The sequence below is a fragment of the Lacerta agilis genome, chromosome 8 (genome assembly GCF_009819535.1).
Source record: "Lacerta agilis isolate rLacAgi1 chromosome 8, rLacAgi1.pri, whole genome shotgun sequence".
NCBI lineage: Eukaryota > Metazoa > Chordata > Lepidosauria > Squamata > Lacertidae > Lacerta > Lacerta agilis.
In genome coordinates, this window is record NC_046319.1 from 79,386,932 (window position 1) to 79,402,930 (window position 15,999).

General features: G+C 43.7%; 1 protein-coding gene and 1 long non-coding RNA gene across 3 annotated transcripts in view; both read left to right on the top strand.

Annotated features, from left to right (window-relative positions):
- The window catches only part of LOC117051818 (zinc finger protein 850-like), an 87,183-nt gene that overhangs the window by 49,666 nt on the left and 21,518 nt on the right, over positions 1–15,999 (top strand). The window lies entirely within an intron of this gene.
- Positions 5,773–6,638, top strand: LOC117051821. The gene is made up of 3 exons (XR_004427209.1): positions 5,773–5,841; positions 6,084–6,166; positions 6,599–6,638. It is a non-coding gene; the product is annotated as an uncharacterized LOC117051821 (long non-coding RNA).

The window sequence follows — 15,999 nt, forward strand, 5'->3', positions numbered from 1 at the left end:
CAGATATGCTGATGATACTACCTTGATGGCAGAAAGTGAGGAAGAATTAAAGAACCTTTTAATGAGGGTGAAAGAAGAGAGTGCAAAATATGGTCTGAAGCTCAACATCAAAAAAAACTAAGCTCATGGCCACTGGTCCCATCACCTCCTGGCAAATAGAAGGGGAAGAAATGGAGGCAGTGAGAGATTTCACTTTCTTGGGTTCCATGATCACTGTAGATGGTGACAGCAGTCACGAAATTAGAAGACGCCTGCTTCTTGGGAGAAAAGCAATGACAAACCTAGACAGCATCTTAAAAAGCAAAGACATCACCTTGCCGACAAAGGTCCGTATAGTTAAAGCTATGGTTTTCCCAGTAGTAATGTACGAAAGTGAGAGCTGGACCATCAAGAAGGCTGATCGCCGAAGAATTGATGCTTTTGAATTATGGTGCTGGAGGAGACTCTTGAGAGTCCCATGGACTGCAAGAAGATCAAACCTATCCATTCTCAAAGAAATCAGCCCTGAGTATTCACTAGAAGGACAGATCCTGAAGTTGAGGCTCCAGTACTTTGGTCACCTCATGAGAAGAGAAGAATCCCTAGAAAAGACCCTGATGTTGGGAAAGATGGAGGGCACAAGGAGAAGGGGACGACAGAGGATGAGATGGTTGGACAGTGTTCTCGAAGCTACTGTTCTGCTGAACAACTGGTTAGCAAGGCTGTCCTATTGCAATAGTTTGAATAAACCAGGTCTCTAAAGGATGCTGAGATGGCTCTCATTCTCACCACACGAGCAATTCACATACCTTATATTTTCCTTTCTTCTGTGAGCAGCTTAAGTCGAGCGAAGGGAAGAGCTAAGGGCAGGAATGCGTTTAAATAGGGAATAGAATCTCATTGCGTTGTTTCAATAAAATGTTGAATCCCAGGTGCAAAGTTTCCATCCTCATTTCCGTCGCTGATTGTAAGGCGGGAGAAGCAAGGCTATATACTGACATCTAAAGGATACTAGACAAATAAAGTTTATTTGATATACAGCGTATCCTCGGTTTTTTTGAGTGTCTTCGAAGCTGAACGTTTCAGTTTTCAAATGCCGAAAACCCCGAAGTAATTGTTTCAGTTTTCGAACACTCCTTGGACATTGGAAGTCTTCCGTCTTCTGAGAGATTGTAGTTCTACCTGGTGATACAAATTGTTCTATGTAAGTTTTTCTAGAGCAGGGGTAGGCAACCTAAGGCCCATGGGCCAGATGCAGCCCAATCACTTGTAAATCTGGCTCGCGGGCAGTCCAGGAATAAGCATGTTTTTACATGAGTAGAATGTGTACATTTATTTACAATACTACAACACCTTTATTGGGATGTGAAGGTGATCTGGCTGCGACATCTGTCACCCCATTGATTGCCAGGGTTGATTTGGCTGATCTGGCTGGCTAGGCAGGTGTCCCCTTCCTCCCTCACCGCTCCATGTGTGTCCCTCCCGAATCTGCGCCTTTGGTGCAAGAGGACAACCATCCTAGATAGAAGGGTTGTACCGTTCTTTGGTGAAGGGTATACGATAGCTGTGCTCCCCTGCTAGAACCTCCAAACAAGCTCAAGGTCCATTTGTACATTTATTTAAAACGCCTCTCTGGGTTATTTGTGGGGCATAGGAATCCGTTCATTTTCACACACACACCCAAAAATATAGTCCGGCCTGTAACGGAAAATCCCAGGTGTGGAACTGCCCAGGCACCTGGCCCTTGGGGATAAGCCCACTGGTTTCTGCAGAGTTAAATAAAAGAAGTCCAGCCACTGGAGCAAAGGACGAAACAGGGTTTATTGCGTAATAGGTTACAGTGAAACTGCACCCCGAGAGCAACATTACAAGAACTTTTAAAAACTACCATTTCTACATCACTGAAACATCATCACTACATCACGAAAGGGAAGGGTTGTACATGATTAACATATAGGAAAAACAAGATTAACATATGGGGGAAATGGAGCAATGTCAGTGAGATAGCCCTGGGCAAATGTGAATGGGTGTTAAGTATTGGCAAGGATATCTTGAGCACTTATCTGGGAGAGAAAAATGGGATTCCGGTTGAGGGATATTAGCCCAGTGACTTCCTGAAGCAACCAGAGATTACCTGCTGAGGCATTTCCCTGTGTACATGGTCTCTCGCCTACTGGATCATGGCAGAGAGATTGGTTCCCTTAAGGGCAGCACTACCCCAATGAGTTTACTCGGGAGGAGACTTTGCTTAGGTGACCTCCCCCCCAGTAATTTCCGTAACAGGCCCACCACATGGTCTGAGGGACGGTGGACCTGCCCACGGATGAAAAAGGTTGCTGACACCTGATCTAGAGCTGCCAGATATCACAAGAAGGGTTGTCTTTATTTGGGAAAGTAGCAAAGACTAAAAGGGAAATGCTTTATTAGGAAGAAAAAAATAAGAGAGTAAGGCCGAAGGAAATGGGGTTGGGAAGAGGCTGGTGCGGTTTTAAGGCAGTGTTTGACCTCAGAGTTCAGGTCTCAGTCCTTTCAGGGTGCTGTTGGCATCCAAAGGAAAGCCAGGCTGGTGCCCTGCTCCTGCTTCTGTTTCCAAGCGAGGGGACAGCTCAGAAACCAGTCCAGAGGGTCCCCCAAAGAAGACCCCCGTGGGTGCACGACATGCTTTGCAGAGGGAGAGAGGGGAGCTGGGTTCGCCCGGCTCGCCAAGGGTTAAAAGGAACTGAGCTGGATTCCTAGAGAGGACTGGCAATAAAGGGAGGAGGCTCCCCCCATCCCTTCCTGCAAGGAGAAGGAGTGGGTCTGTTGTCTCTCTGCACCGCAAGTGCTGCCTCGGTGGCGCCTTCTGGGATCCGGTGAATCTCCTTTCTCTTCCCGCTTAGGTTGCCTTGGGGAGATGGGGGAGTCCCCGGGCTGCAGGGGAGGGTGCAGGGCAGCCAGGAGGGTCCCCCAAAGAAGACCCCCGTGGGTGCACGACATGCTTTGCAGAGGGAGAGAGGGTAGCTGGGTTCGCCCGGCTCGCCAAGGGTTAAAAGGAACTGAGCTGGATTCCTAGAGAGGACTGGCAATAAAGGGAGGAGGCTCCCCCCATCCCTTCCCGCATGGAGAAGGAGTGGGGCTGTTGTCTCTCTGCACCGCAAGTGCTGCCTCGGTGGCGCCTTCTGGGATCCGGTGAATCTCCTTTCTCTTCCCGCTTAGGTTGCCTTGGGGAGATGGGGGAGTCCCCGGGCTGCAGGGGAGGGTGCAGGGCAGCCAGGAGGGTCCCCCAAAGAAGACCCATCTGGCTGCGTGGCTCCTGAGAGAGAATGAGAGACAGGAGCCTGGGGAGCTCCGCTTTCCAAGGGTTCAAAGGAACAGCGCAGAAGGCCAGCCACGAAGACATCCTTCTTAGGGACCCCCAAAGTCATCTAGCCCAACCCCCGGCCACGCAGGAATCTCTTTCCCAACGTGGGGCTCGAACCCAACACCCTGAGATCAAAGAGACTCGTGTTCTATCAATTCTTCTGCCTTATTCGGGTTGACTTCTGCTATTCACGTGGCTCCTACCTGGCTCCTGAGAGAGAGAATGTGAGCTTGGTTTAATCCACCTTGCAAGGGTTAAAAGGAACTCAGCTGCTTTCCTAGAGAAGACAGGAAATAAAGGGAGAGGGACGAGGTCCTCCCGGGCAAAAGCCCCTCCCCCTTTCCCAGGTTCCTCCCTGCAAGAGGGGGAAGGGGTTTTTCGTCTCCTCTGCAGGAGCTGCCTCAGTTTCCCTTCAGGGACCTGGTGAGTTTCCTCTCTTTTCTGCCTTAGGGTGCATTGGGGAGAAGTGGGGGGGGGGTGTCCCAGGGCTGCAGGGGGCGGGTCCATGGGGAGCCTGCTCAGCTCCTGCAGGGGGATCCCCAAGAGGTTCTGCCCCCCCCCTTCCTCTCTGCAAAACCAGGGAAGCTGCAAGTAGCAGGAGGTCTGTAACTCTCTTCTTCCTTAGCATTAAGACGCCGCTTCCTCCTTTGCGGGGGGGGGTCACTGAGTCAGGAAGAAAAGGGCATGGAAAGGAACCCCGTTGGGATTGAGGAATCAGTCACGTTCATTAGATTTGGTGGAAATTTTTGGAGGTAGAACTAAAACCTTGTCCTCTATGATAAACAAATTCCTTCTATGTCACAGTGCGCAGATAGACCCATGGAACTCCCTCCCACAGGAGGAAGGGATGGCCACCAAGCCAGATGGCTTTAGAGGAGGATGAGGCCAATTCAGGGAGGAGCAGAGGGCTAGCCATGGCTCCTGGCCCCCACAGTTGGAGGCAGCCTTGCTTCTGAATGCCAGCTGCTGGGAAGTGCAGGGGGAGAGAGTTGCCCTTGGGCTCCAGCCCTGCTGTTGGGCTTCTGAAAAGAGGCTCCAGGTTGGCACCTGAGAGAAAAGGAGGCTGGACTGTCTTCACCCAAAAGGAAAGCAGAGCCCAACCTGGTGATAACAGAATAAAGGATTCAAGGAGGGAGCTGCATGGAGGGAGAGGAATGGTGAGGGGAAGCAGCTGGGGAACCACCAAGGGAAGGCAGCTCTGGGCCAGGGGAGGGGTTTGGGGGGCAATGATGAGTGGTCAGAGGGAGAAAACTGGGAGGAGAAGGAATCTGAAGCTGAAGAGGTAACGGGGCTTAGTGAGGAGGGGGAATCTGTGGCAGAGAGCATTCTAGACTCAGAGGCAGGAGCGTGGGATGAGGGAGGTAAGGATGATTCCAGCCCTGCCCTCGAGTTATTTGGCCCCACCCACTTGGCTCTCAGGGTTGGCCAGGGAAAGATCTGGCCCTCAGAATAAATAAAGAGGGACCCACCCCAAGAGTCTTGAGAATGTGGGAGATTGCAAGTGCTGGAACACGAGGCAGAAGCAGGAAAGAAATGTGCCCTGACATTTGGGGGTGGGAGGGACCCCCACGATTGCCTTGGGTCCCAGTTACACTTAGTACAGATGACTCACTCATCCATTCAAAGCTCAGTCTGAGTTTTGGTGCAGTCCAGCCCTGGTTCCTAGCAAGACTCATCCTCCCTTGCCCAGGGAACATTTCTATTCACCTGACTGTGTATTATTTTTATATCAGAAAAACGTGTTTCCTTTTAGGATTTGCTAAAACCTCTCATTAGGACAGGCAGAACTTGGCAGAAGACGTAGGGACTTCTTTCAATTTCTTGGAGGTGTCCTGAGAACAGAGATGGAAGAGCAAGAGTCAGCTGGGCCTGAAGCAGGAAGACTTCTTTCCATCCAAACTCTTAGCCATGGGGGATTCTGGGAGAAGTCTGTCCAAAGGATCCTGGGTGAGGAGGACTCCCTCCGCTCAGATGTGCAGAGACAGCATCTCGGACGGCTTTGCTACCAGGAGGCCAAAGGACCCCGAGAGGTTTGCAACCGACTCTACCACCTTTGCCGTCAGTGGCTGAAACCAGAAACCCACACGAAAGCTGAGATGCTGGACCTGGTGATCTTGGAGCAGTTCCTGGCTGTCCTTCCCCCAGAGATGGAGAGCTGGGTGAGGGAATGTGGAGCGGAGACCAGTTCCCAGGCGGTGGCCCTGGCCGAAGGTTTCCTCCTGAGTCAGGCAGAGGAGAGAAAGCAGGTGAGAGACACTTTCCTCTGGATACTCCCAAGGGGCTCCGAACTTGAGGGAGAGTATCCCCCAATTCTCTACTCATTTTGTCATCCTTTTTTTGGAAAGCATCCGAGGAATGATATCCGATACCCCTAAAGCGTTGGTGTCCTTTGCCATTCCAGTTCTAATCTAATTCTTTTGAATGCTTGTTGCTCTTGCAGGGGAAGGATCAGTTTCAGGAAATGGGTCCGGATTCGTCTCGGGTAGAGAGAACTCCGTTGGACTCTAGAGAAAGGCCACTGGGTAAGGAGGAAGGAGTTTTTTCTGCATTTTGTGGATTTTGGAACTAATCTGTGAATTATTCTCATATTTTGGTGGAGGCCACAGGGGGCCAAGAGCCCAGAGGAGGGGAGGTGTGTTTTTGCACAACTAATCTGTGAAATGGGTACAAACATCCACATTGACGTGGCTATTCTTACTTCTTTGAAGGCCCACCTGTAGTTTTCCCTCTGAGTGAAGCATGCACTTACCTTTTTCTCTCGTAGGAGACAGAACGATGCCAGCAAGACCTGTTTGTCCATCTTTTCTTGGTGGCGAAGGGGACGCTGCCCCTGTGGAACAAGAGCAGGTAGGAGGAAGGAGCCATGTGGGGAAAGAGGAGGTCATGGGCGGGTTGGACACAGAGGAACCGCCAAGGAAAGAAGGGTTGGATGCTCAAATAGGCTTCTAAGCAGTTTACACACCATACCAAACAGTGGCCAGGATTCATCCCATCAGTTGCACTAGGGGGCTTTCTCCCTCTGACCCCCCTGTCATTGCGCCCCTTGAAATTATCTATAGGGCATCAGGAGTGTCCTCCCCAGCCGGCAAGAACAGCACACAGGGAAAGAAGAAAGGGGATCCTTCCATGGGGCAAATGGGAATGTTTCCAGAATGAAATGTGCAGAAGAAGAATCCCATTAAAACATAAGATCAATTTAGAGGCAGAAGACAACAGAGCAAAGTCTAACAGTTCACCTTGATGTTGTCTAAGAGGAAAACAATTCCCTTTTCCTTTTAGGGTCCAGTGTGCTTTGAAGATGTAGCTGTCTATTTCACAGACGAGGAGTGGGCGTTGCTGGATCCTGACCAGAGAGCTCTGCACAAGGAAGTCATGGAGGAGAATGCTGGAATCTTGGACTCTCTCGGTAAGACTTCCTCTTGGATCATCCTATATTCCTTGAAATTCAAAACATTATGGGAGGAACCTCTGATTTTTCAGTGGGGCTCAGCAGCAGCATCTACAGCATGTGGGATTCTCACGCTCCCACTGCAAGCCTTGTTTGGAAAACTGTTGACTGCTTTCCCTGTGAATATTCTTCCTCCAGTTCTGCCCTTTCAAACCATGGTCAGGCTCCTCTGAAGTGCACAGGCCTTCCTAAATGTGGGCTTCAGAGTGATTCAGGATGTGGAAGTAGCTTCAGTCAGGTTCTTAGTTTCTGTTCTTGCTTCTTTCTGTCTCTGGTTGACCAAAGGGAGGATTGGCATTGGAGATGGCAAAGTTCTCCTGTAAGGGAGAAATGTGATGCTTGTGGGTCGTCACCAACCATCTCACCACTGGCAGGAAGTAACTTTCATTCTTCTTATTTTTTTAGAGTATATGTGGGACAGGGACAACCCCTTTACCTCCACTTCCACTTCCTGTGAGCCCCTGCTAGGATAGTGCAGTAATTTTATTACGGTCAGAGACCAGCTCGTATAACACAATAGTAACAGCATTCGTAAAGATAAAATATACAATTAAAATAGACTGCAGCCTTAGCTCATGAGTTAAAACTGAAATATATAAATACATCTGTACGACTGAGATTTGGACTACCATAAACACTGATCCTAAGGGAACCCAAAAGGAAGTTCAGCTTTTTCTTAGAAAGCTATTTTATTCTGGAGGGTGATCTGCGTTTACAAATCTGGGCACAGAATCTGGCTAACAGCCAAGTCGCTTTATGCTCTTTGCCTATGAGAAGAGAATTTAGTTTAGACTTGTCTCTTCAGCAAAGGATTGATGTTTTCTCTACGAATCTCAGCGTAAAGAGGACATCTAAAAAGTATATGTTTGGGGCTTCCTATTTCCCCTAATGGGCAGGTGCAAAGTCGGTGCGTACGGGACACCCCTGCTAGGATATTTTTTGCCGGCTTCTCTGGGCACGGCAAAAGATGAGAGTCGGGAATGCCATCTTGGAAGGGATTTTTTTCCTTTGTTTGTTTGCTCTTTATTCCCTTTCTACTCCCTTCCATCATCAATATTCAGGGACTTTTCATTTCCTTGTGTTTTGGACCTATGGCCTTGGAGGCTTCTTGGTATTTGGGGTGAGGGGGAGCCTAGGAAAAGGCTTGAACAGGCAGAAAGGACTTTTCTCCAGAGGAGACTTGTATTTGGAGATGGATCTTTCTGCAGACTCATCACAAGAGTCACTGGGGAGCCAAGGCTCCTGTGCAAGGGGTCCTGGGACCCACCCTGAATCCAGTAGCAGTGAGTCCCTCGGCCACGCAGGTGGGGGAGACCAGAAAGGCCTGCTCCAGCACGCCAGGAAAAAGGGGGGGGGAGGGGACTGCTCATGCCTACCCACCCCTTGCGAAAAAACAGTGTTAATCATGTTTTTGTAGCAGCTTGTCACGGGAGCCCGTGCGGCTTCGTTTTTTCAAAGTAATGAGTTTCTTTTAATCAACATTGTTTAGGTTAGCTAACCTGAGTTCAACTAACATGAAATAGTTTGGGAGGATTCTCCCCTTACTGCTCTTTATTCTTTTGGTTTGACTTTCATAGATTTCTGCAGTCTCTATAATTAATTTCCCTCTGAGGAAACAGACTCCATCCAGTGAAACGAGAAAAGAGCCGGCATCTCGTTAGGGTTTTTGTTATGAGGGTGTTCATTTGAGTTGTATATATTCTTCTCTAATTCCACTTACCGGTAGTTGTTTAGGGGCCCTCACCCCAATTTTTTGGAGTTGAGTTGAGTTAAGTTTTGTTTATATCTTTACAACATCTCCATCTCATTTCAGGGATTGTCACGGCTGAGTATTTTATACTTTTTTCCTTGGTTACCCACCCCTTGCAGCATGGCCCCCTTTCGCTCTTGTGTGGCTGGCCTGTCTGGGACAGGCTCTGGGCCTCCCTGCAGCCCCATAGCCTCTCTCCGTCTGCCACAGACACATCAGAGCCCCTTCAGCAGGGGCAGCAGCAGAGGAAGAGCCTCAGGAAAGCAACCATGGCTGCAGCAGGGCTGGGAAACATCTGGCCAGATGCAGAGGAGGAGGAGAAGGAAGGCTGACCCCTCAGATTTTTTGTTTCTGTTCTTGCTTCTTTCTGTCCTTGGTTGACTAAAGAGACGGGTGACGTTGGAGATGGCACAGATCCCATGATTGGGCCAAACAAAATACACCCCAGAAAATAACCAGACAGTGAACCCTGTGGGAAGACCTCACATCTAACCCCCTTTAGTTATTCCTGGGTCCCAGGCATGAATTAGCACTGCTCCATGATTTGGGGCTCCATTGCTTCCTGAGGCTCCATTCCCTTTCTCTCTCAGTTGCAGGTGGTGATGAAATGGAGCTGAAGAAAGAGGGAGACCATAAAATCCACACAGTGGGGAAGTCATATCCATATTCCGAGTGCAGAGAGAGCTTCAGTCAGAGCTCCCATTCCACTTCAAATCAAAGAAATCCCATTGAGAAGAAACCCTATCAGTGCATGGAATGTGGAAAGAGCTTCAGTCAGAGAAACGAGCTCACTGTCCATCAGAGAATTCATACAGGGGAGAAACCTTATCAGTGTTTGGAATGTGGAAAAAGCTTCAGTCACCAAGGCCATCTTACTGTACATCAGAGAATTCATACAGGGGAGAAATCCTATCACTGCCCAGAGTGTGGCAAGAGATTCAGTACAAGAAGCAACTTTAGTGTCCATCAGACAATTCATACAGGGGAGAAACCCTATCAGTGCTCGGAATGTGACAAGCGCTTCGTTCAAAGAGGCCACCTCAAGGCTCATCAAACAATTCATACAGGAGAGACACCCCATCAGTGCCAAGAGTGTGGAAAGAGATTCAGTAGAAAAAGCTACTTTATTGTCCATCAGAGGATTCATTCAGGGGAGAAGCCGTATCAGTGCTTGGAATGTGGAAAGAAATTCATTCAGAAGGCCAAACTCATGATCCATCAGATAAGTCATACAGGGGAGAAGCCATATCAGTGTTTTGAATGTGGAAAGAGCTTCATTGAAAGAGGCCTTCTCAATGTCCATCAAAGAATTCATACAGGGGAGAAGCCGTATCAGTGCTTGGAATGTGGAAAGAAATTCACCCAGGGAGGCCATCTCACAACCCATCAAAGAATTCATACAGGGGAGAAACCCTATCAGTGCTTGGAATGTGGAAAGAGCTTCATTGAAAGAGGCCTTCTCAATGTCCATCAAAGAATTCATACAGGGGAGAAGCCGTATCAGTGCTTGGAATGTGGAAAGAAATTCACCCAGGGAGGCCATCTCACAACCCATCAAAGAATTCATACAGGGGAGAAACCCTATCAGTGCTTGGAATGTGGAAAGAGCTTCATTGAGAAAGCCAAACTCACAATACATCAAACAATTCATACAGGGGAGACACCCCATCAGTGCCAAGAGTGTGGCAAGGGATTCAGCAGCAGAAGCCAGTTTACTGTCCATCAGAGAAGTCATACAGGGGAGAAGCCATATCAGTGCTTGGAATGTGGAAAGAGATTCATTGAGAAGGCCAAACTCACAATCCATCAAAGAATTCACAGCGAGGTGTAACTATATCAGTGCCAAGAATGTGGAAAGAGCTTCATTGACAGACACCAGCTCACTGTCCATCAGAGAAGTCATACAGGGGAGAAGCCATATCAGTGCTTTGAAGGTGGAAAGAAATTCACCCAGAGCGCCCATATTACTACCCATCACAGAATTCATACAGGGGAGAAACCCTATCAGTGCTTGGAATGTGGAAAGAGATTCATTGAGAAAGCCAAACTCAAGATCCATCAAAGAATTCACAGCGAGGTAAAACTATTTCAGTGCCAAGAGTGTGGAAAGAGCTTCAGTCACAAGGCCGGCCTCACTTCCCATCAAAGAACTCACATTGGGGGCAAATTACAGTAGTGACTTTATACAGATTTAATTTTAGGAGACTTCAGTTCGTATGATGTGAGGATTGCACCTGGGTTCTTTGCCACATCTGGTGCCCCATAGTAATTCCTACTACGTACCCACAACTGTGACTTGCATGTTCTTGGTCGAGGTGTTTAATGCCTTCTTCACAGTTTCCTTTCTCTTGGCAGATCAAGATGAGCAGGTGACAGCAAAGGTTGCAAGCTTTTTAGCTGAGATAGTTAGAATAAGATCCACTATTTGACTATTGAGTCAAAACCCTACAATGTATTTTGTATAACGGACTTTTTATTTTTATTCTTTGTATATCGTATTGTTGTTTTATTGGTATGGCCGGTGGCTGACGCAAATAAAGATTTATTCATTCATTGAATATTTTCTTCCTGTTATGCCTGGGGTGAGGGATAAGAGTGATTTGGCGACACTGATGAGGTTGCTGTCCATGTTGAGCTTTTTTAAAATTTAAAAATAACTTTATTGAAATTTTAAATTAAAACATACAAATCAATTAAAGAAATTAAAGAAATCATACATACCAATCAAAACATACAAATCATACACCTATAACCCCTCATCCCCACCCCCCTCTGACTTCCCTGCAGCATCATTTCTTCTTCTGTCATAAATCCTTTTCTCAATATGCATTCTGTATTCTCATTTTATTCTTTATGCAACATTTTCTTATCCTCTTAATCTCTTTATTTTCCCTTTATTTTTCCTCATATCTCTTAATCTAGGCACACAAGCACATCATCTCTTGAGTAATGTTTGGCCATATAATCCTCGTAACGTTTCCATTCATTTTAAAATTTTGTTTCGATGTATTTCTTATTACCGCTGTTAATTTTGCCATTAATAAATACTCATTTAATATACAGATCCATTCATCTTTCGATGGTGCCTTTTTATCCTTCCACGGCTGCTATAACTACCCTTGCTGCTGTGCTAGCATATAAAAACTTTTTCTTTCCCTTTTGGTATATCTTCATCTATAAATCCTAACAAATATGCCTCAGGCTTTTTCATTATTGACTTTTTCATCAGTTTTTTCATTTCTTCATGGACCAATAGCCAGAAGGTTAATTTTTTCGCACTGCCACCACATGGGTATCATAGTTCCTATCTCCTTATTACATTTCCAACACATGTTGTTTCTTAATTTATAAATTCTGGCTATCTTTACCGGCGTTAGGTACCATCTGTAATACATTTTAATAAAAATTTCCTTGATATTATATGAAGCTGTAAATTTAATAGTTTATTTCCATAATTTGTCCCCTTGCTCAAGATAAATTACCGAATCGACATCTTTTGACCAATTTATCATTACTTCCTTCACCCCCTCATCCATCAGATCTCAATCCAAAAGTAAATTATATGCTCTTGACAATAACTTCTTATTACCTTGAATGACTTCTTTTTCCATTTTAGAATTCTCTTTTGGGAAACCTTTTTTTAATCAAAACAAAATAAAATAAAAAATTCCTTACAGTAGCACCTTAGAGACCAACTAAGTTTGTTCTTGGTATGAGCTTTCGTGTGCATGCACACTTCTTCAGATACACTGAAACGGAAGTCACCAGACCCTTAAATATAGTGAGGGAGTGGAGAGGGGTATTACTCAGAAGGGTGGTGGGAATGGGTGATCAGCTGATAGGTGTGGAAAACCTGTTGAGGACTGTTAACGACTGCAATTTTTACAGGGTCTTACAGGGAAAGGCAAGGGGTGAGATGTCTAAAATAGCTTTGTTATGTATAATGAGATAAGAATCCAATGTCTTTGTTCAGACCAGGTTTCTCCATGGTTTTAAGTTTGGTGATTAGTTGCAGTTCAGCCACTTCATTTAACATGGTTACAAGCTGCATGTACTGCCATCTATCAATCTCAGATCATCTTATTTCCTCAAATGTCCTCAGCTTATACTTGCCTTGTTGATCTTCTATAAATTCTCTATAATGTGGCCAATTCTTCCTTGTATTCAATTTTTTTCCTTACTAGGGCTTCTATTGGTGAAATCCATAATGGTGTTTGAGATTCTAAATTATCTTTTATATTTCTTCCATACTTTATATAGGGCTCCTCTTATAATATGATTCGTGAATTCTTTATTAACCTTAACTTTATCATAATTCAGGTACGCGTGCCATCCAAATCTGCAGTTAAAACTTTCCAGATCCAACATTCTAGTTTTCTCCAACCTTATCCATTCTCTTATCCAAACCAGGCATTCCGCCTCATATTATAGCTGCAGATTTGGTAATGCCAATCCTCCTCTATCCTTCCTATCTGTCATCTATTTGTACTTTACTCTAGGCTTCTTTCCTTGCCATTTAAATTTAGTGATATCTCTTCTCCATTCTTCGAAGCAATTTTCCTTATTTATAATTGGTATAGTCTGAAACAAATACAACATTTTTGGTAACACATTCATCTTTACTATTGATACTCTCCCCAGTAACGAAAAATGTAATCTGCTCCATCTTTCCATATCCTGTTTTATCCCTTTCCATATTTAATCATAATTATTCTTAAATAAATTAATATTTTTCATTGTTATATCTATGCCCAAATAGTTAGCTTTTTGACAATTTTTAATCCCACCCTCTTTTCTAATTCATTCTGTTCTTTTTCAAAAACATTTTTTATCAAAAATTTAGTTTTCTCCCTATTTAATTTAAATCCCGATATTTTACCAAAATCATTTATTATTTCTATTACCTTAACAATACTTTTCTCTGGGTCTTCTATCGTTGTTATTATGTCATCGGCGAAAGCCTTCACTTTGAATTTCTCTTTTCCTAATGTTATTCCTCTAATTTCATCTTCTCTTATTTTAATTAACAACATTTCCAATGATAAAATAAACAACAACGGCGAAAGAGGACATCCTTGCCTGGTCCCCTTTTCCACTTGGAAGCGTTCTGTCCTATCTCCATTTATTATTAAATTTGCAGTTTGATTCTCATATATAGATTTTATTCCTCTACAAAAATCTTCTAATGATGCCATCTTCAATACCTTCTGTAAAAAGAATTTTGATAAATTATCAAACACTTTCTCTGCATCAACCATTATAAATGCTGCTCTTTTACTGGGCTTCAATTCCAAATATTCTATCAAATCAATGATTGTTCTCATATTTGTTTTGATGTATCTATTTGACAGAAATCCTGCCTGGTCTTCATGAATGACATCTCTCAAAACTGATTTCAATCTATTAGCCAATATGCTCACATATATTTTATAGTCATTATTAAGTAATGAAATAGGTCTATAATTAGTCATAAGTTCCCCATCTGTACCTTGTTTGTGTATCAACGTAATATTTGCTTCTTACCATGACTTTGGGATGTTTCCTTCTTTCAAAATCTTATTCATTAATGTTTTTAATTGTGCAATTATGTCTTCCTCAAGTCTTTTATAATGTAATGCACTTAAACCATCTGGGCCAGGTGCTTTTCCTATTTTCATATTTACAATTGCTTTATGTACCTCCATTGTTGTTATTGGTTCATTTAAATACTTCATTTTTTCTTCACTTATTTTTGGGAATATTTTTATTTTGTAAATATTTCTCTACTTCCTGTTCAGATTCTTGGCCTTTGCTATATAAATTTGTAAAGAAATTCAAAAAACCTTTCTTAATTTTTTCTTCTGTATCTAGTATTTCCCCCTGGTATAATATTTTATTTGTCTTTCCCTCTGTCTTTTCTTTATCTGCCACACTAATAATTTCCTGGGTCTGTTTCCCAATTCGAATTGTTTCTGTTTCATCCACTTAATTTTATTTTCTATCTCATTAGACATCAATGTAGATAATTGGGATTGCAATAATTTACTTTTTTAGATTAACTCTTTATCTTTTGGTGATTTACTCAATAACTTCTCATTCTCTATTTCCTCTTGAATCTGCTTCAATTTGGTTTCTCTTATTCTTTTCAATATTACATTTTGTTTTATATAAAAGCCCCTCATAAATGCTTTCCCTGCATCCCATACTATTCTTACATCCACACCTTGTGAAATATCGATTGTAAAAAATTCTCTCATCATCTTTTGTGCTTCTTTTACAATTTTATCATAATTTAGCAGTCTCTCATTCATTCTCTAGCTTTTATTCCTTTTATTATTATCCCTAATTTCCCTAATTTCCATCATAACTGGATTATGGTCCATAATTGATTTTATCATAATTTCTACTTTATTTATTTTTGGCATTAAATTACCGGAGATCCAAATTGCATCAGTTCTGCTAAATGAGTTTCTGGCTTCTGAATAAAAAGTATATTGTCTCGTTTTCTCATTACTTTCTCTCCACACATCTTTTAAATTATAGTCTTCCACTAACTGGAAAAAGGTGGCAGGTAGCCTTCCTGATTTTTGTTTGGCATTTCTCTTTGATCTGTCCCTCTCCAATGATGTCACACCATTCCAATTACCCATAACTAAATATTCATTGCTATAATATTCTAATTTCTTTCGTAATTTTTTAAAGAAGCCACCTTGATTTCCATTTGGGTCATTTACTCCTACTAACAAAATTTTATTCTTATCTTTAATCATCTGTACTCCCAATATTCGTCCCTCCTCATCTTTGAATTTAAATTCTGCTTCCAATTTTGGGTTTATATACATAACAATCCCTCCTTTTTTAACCTTACAGTGGTGCCTCACTAGACGAAAATAATTCGTTCTGCAAGTATCTTCGTCTAGCGTTTTTTTCGTCTAGCGAAGCACCAATGCAAGTAGCGGTTTTCGCGACAAAAAAAAAGTTTTTTCGTCTTGCGAGGCAGCCCCATAGACTTTTTCGTCTTGCGGGGCAGCCTTCCACTAGCGAATGCCTTTCATCTAGCGAGGCATTCGTCGAGCGAGGCATTCGTCTAGCGGGGCACCACTGTATATTCTTCCCCCAATCTTTTATTGATCAATATTCTTTCATGTTTTTGCACAATATGCGAATCCTGTAAACACATTACGTCCCATTTTCTCTTTTTTAATACCTGTTCTATCTTATTTCTTTTTTATCATTTAAACCAGTGTTTTTCAACCACTGTTCCGCGGCACACTAGTGTGCCGCGAGATGTTACCTGGTGTGCCGTGGGAAAAATTGAAAAATTACTTTATATATAGTCAATATAGGCAGAGAGTTAAATTTTTTAACATTTTTAAACATTTTCTAATGGTGGTGTGCCTCGTGATTTTTTTCATGAAACAAGTGTGCCTTTGCCCCAAAAAGGTCGAAAAACACTGATTTAAACCATTAACATTCCAGGAAATTATACTCAAATTCATTTGC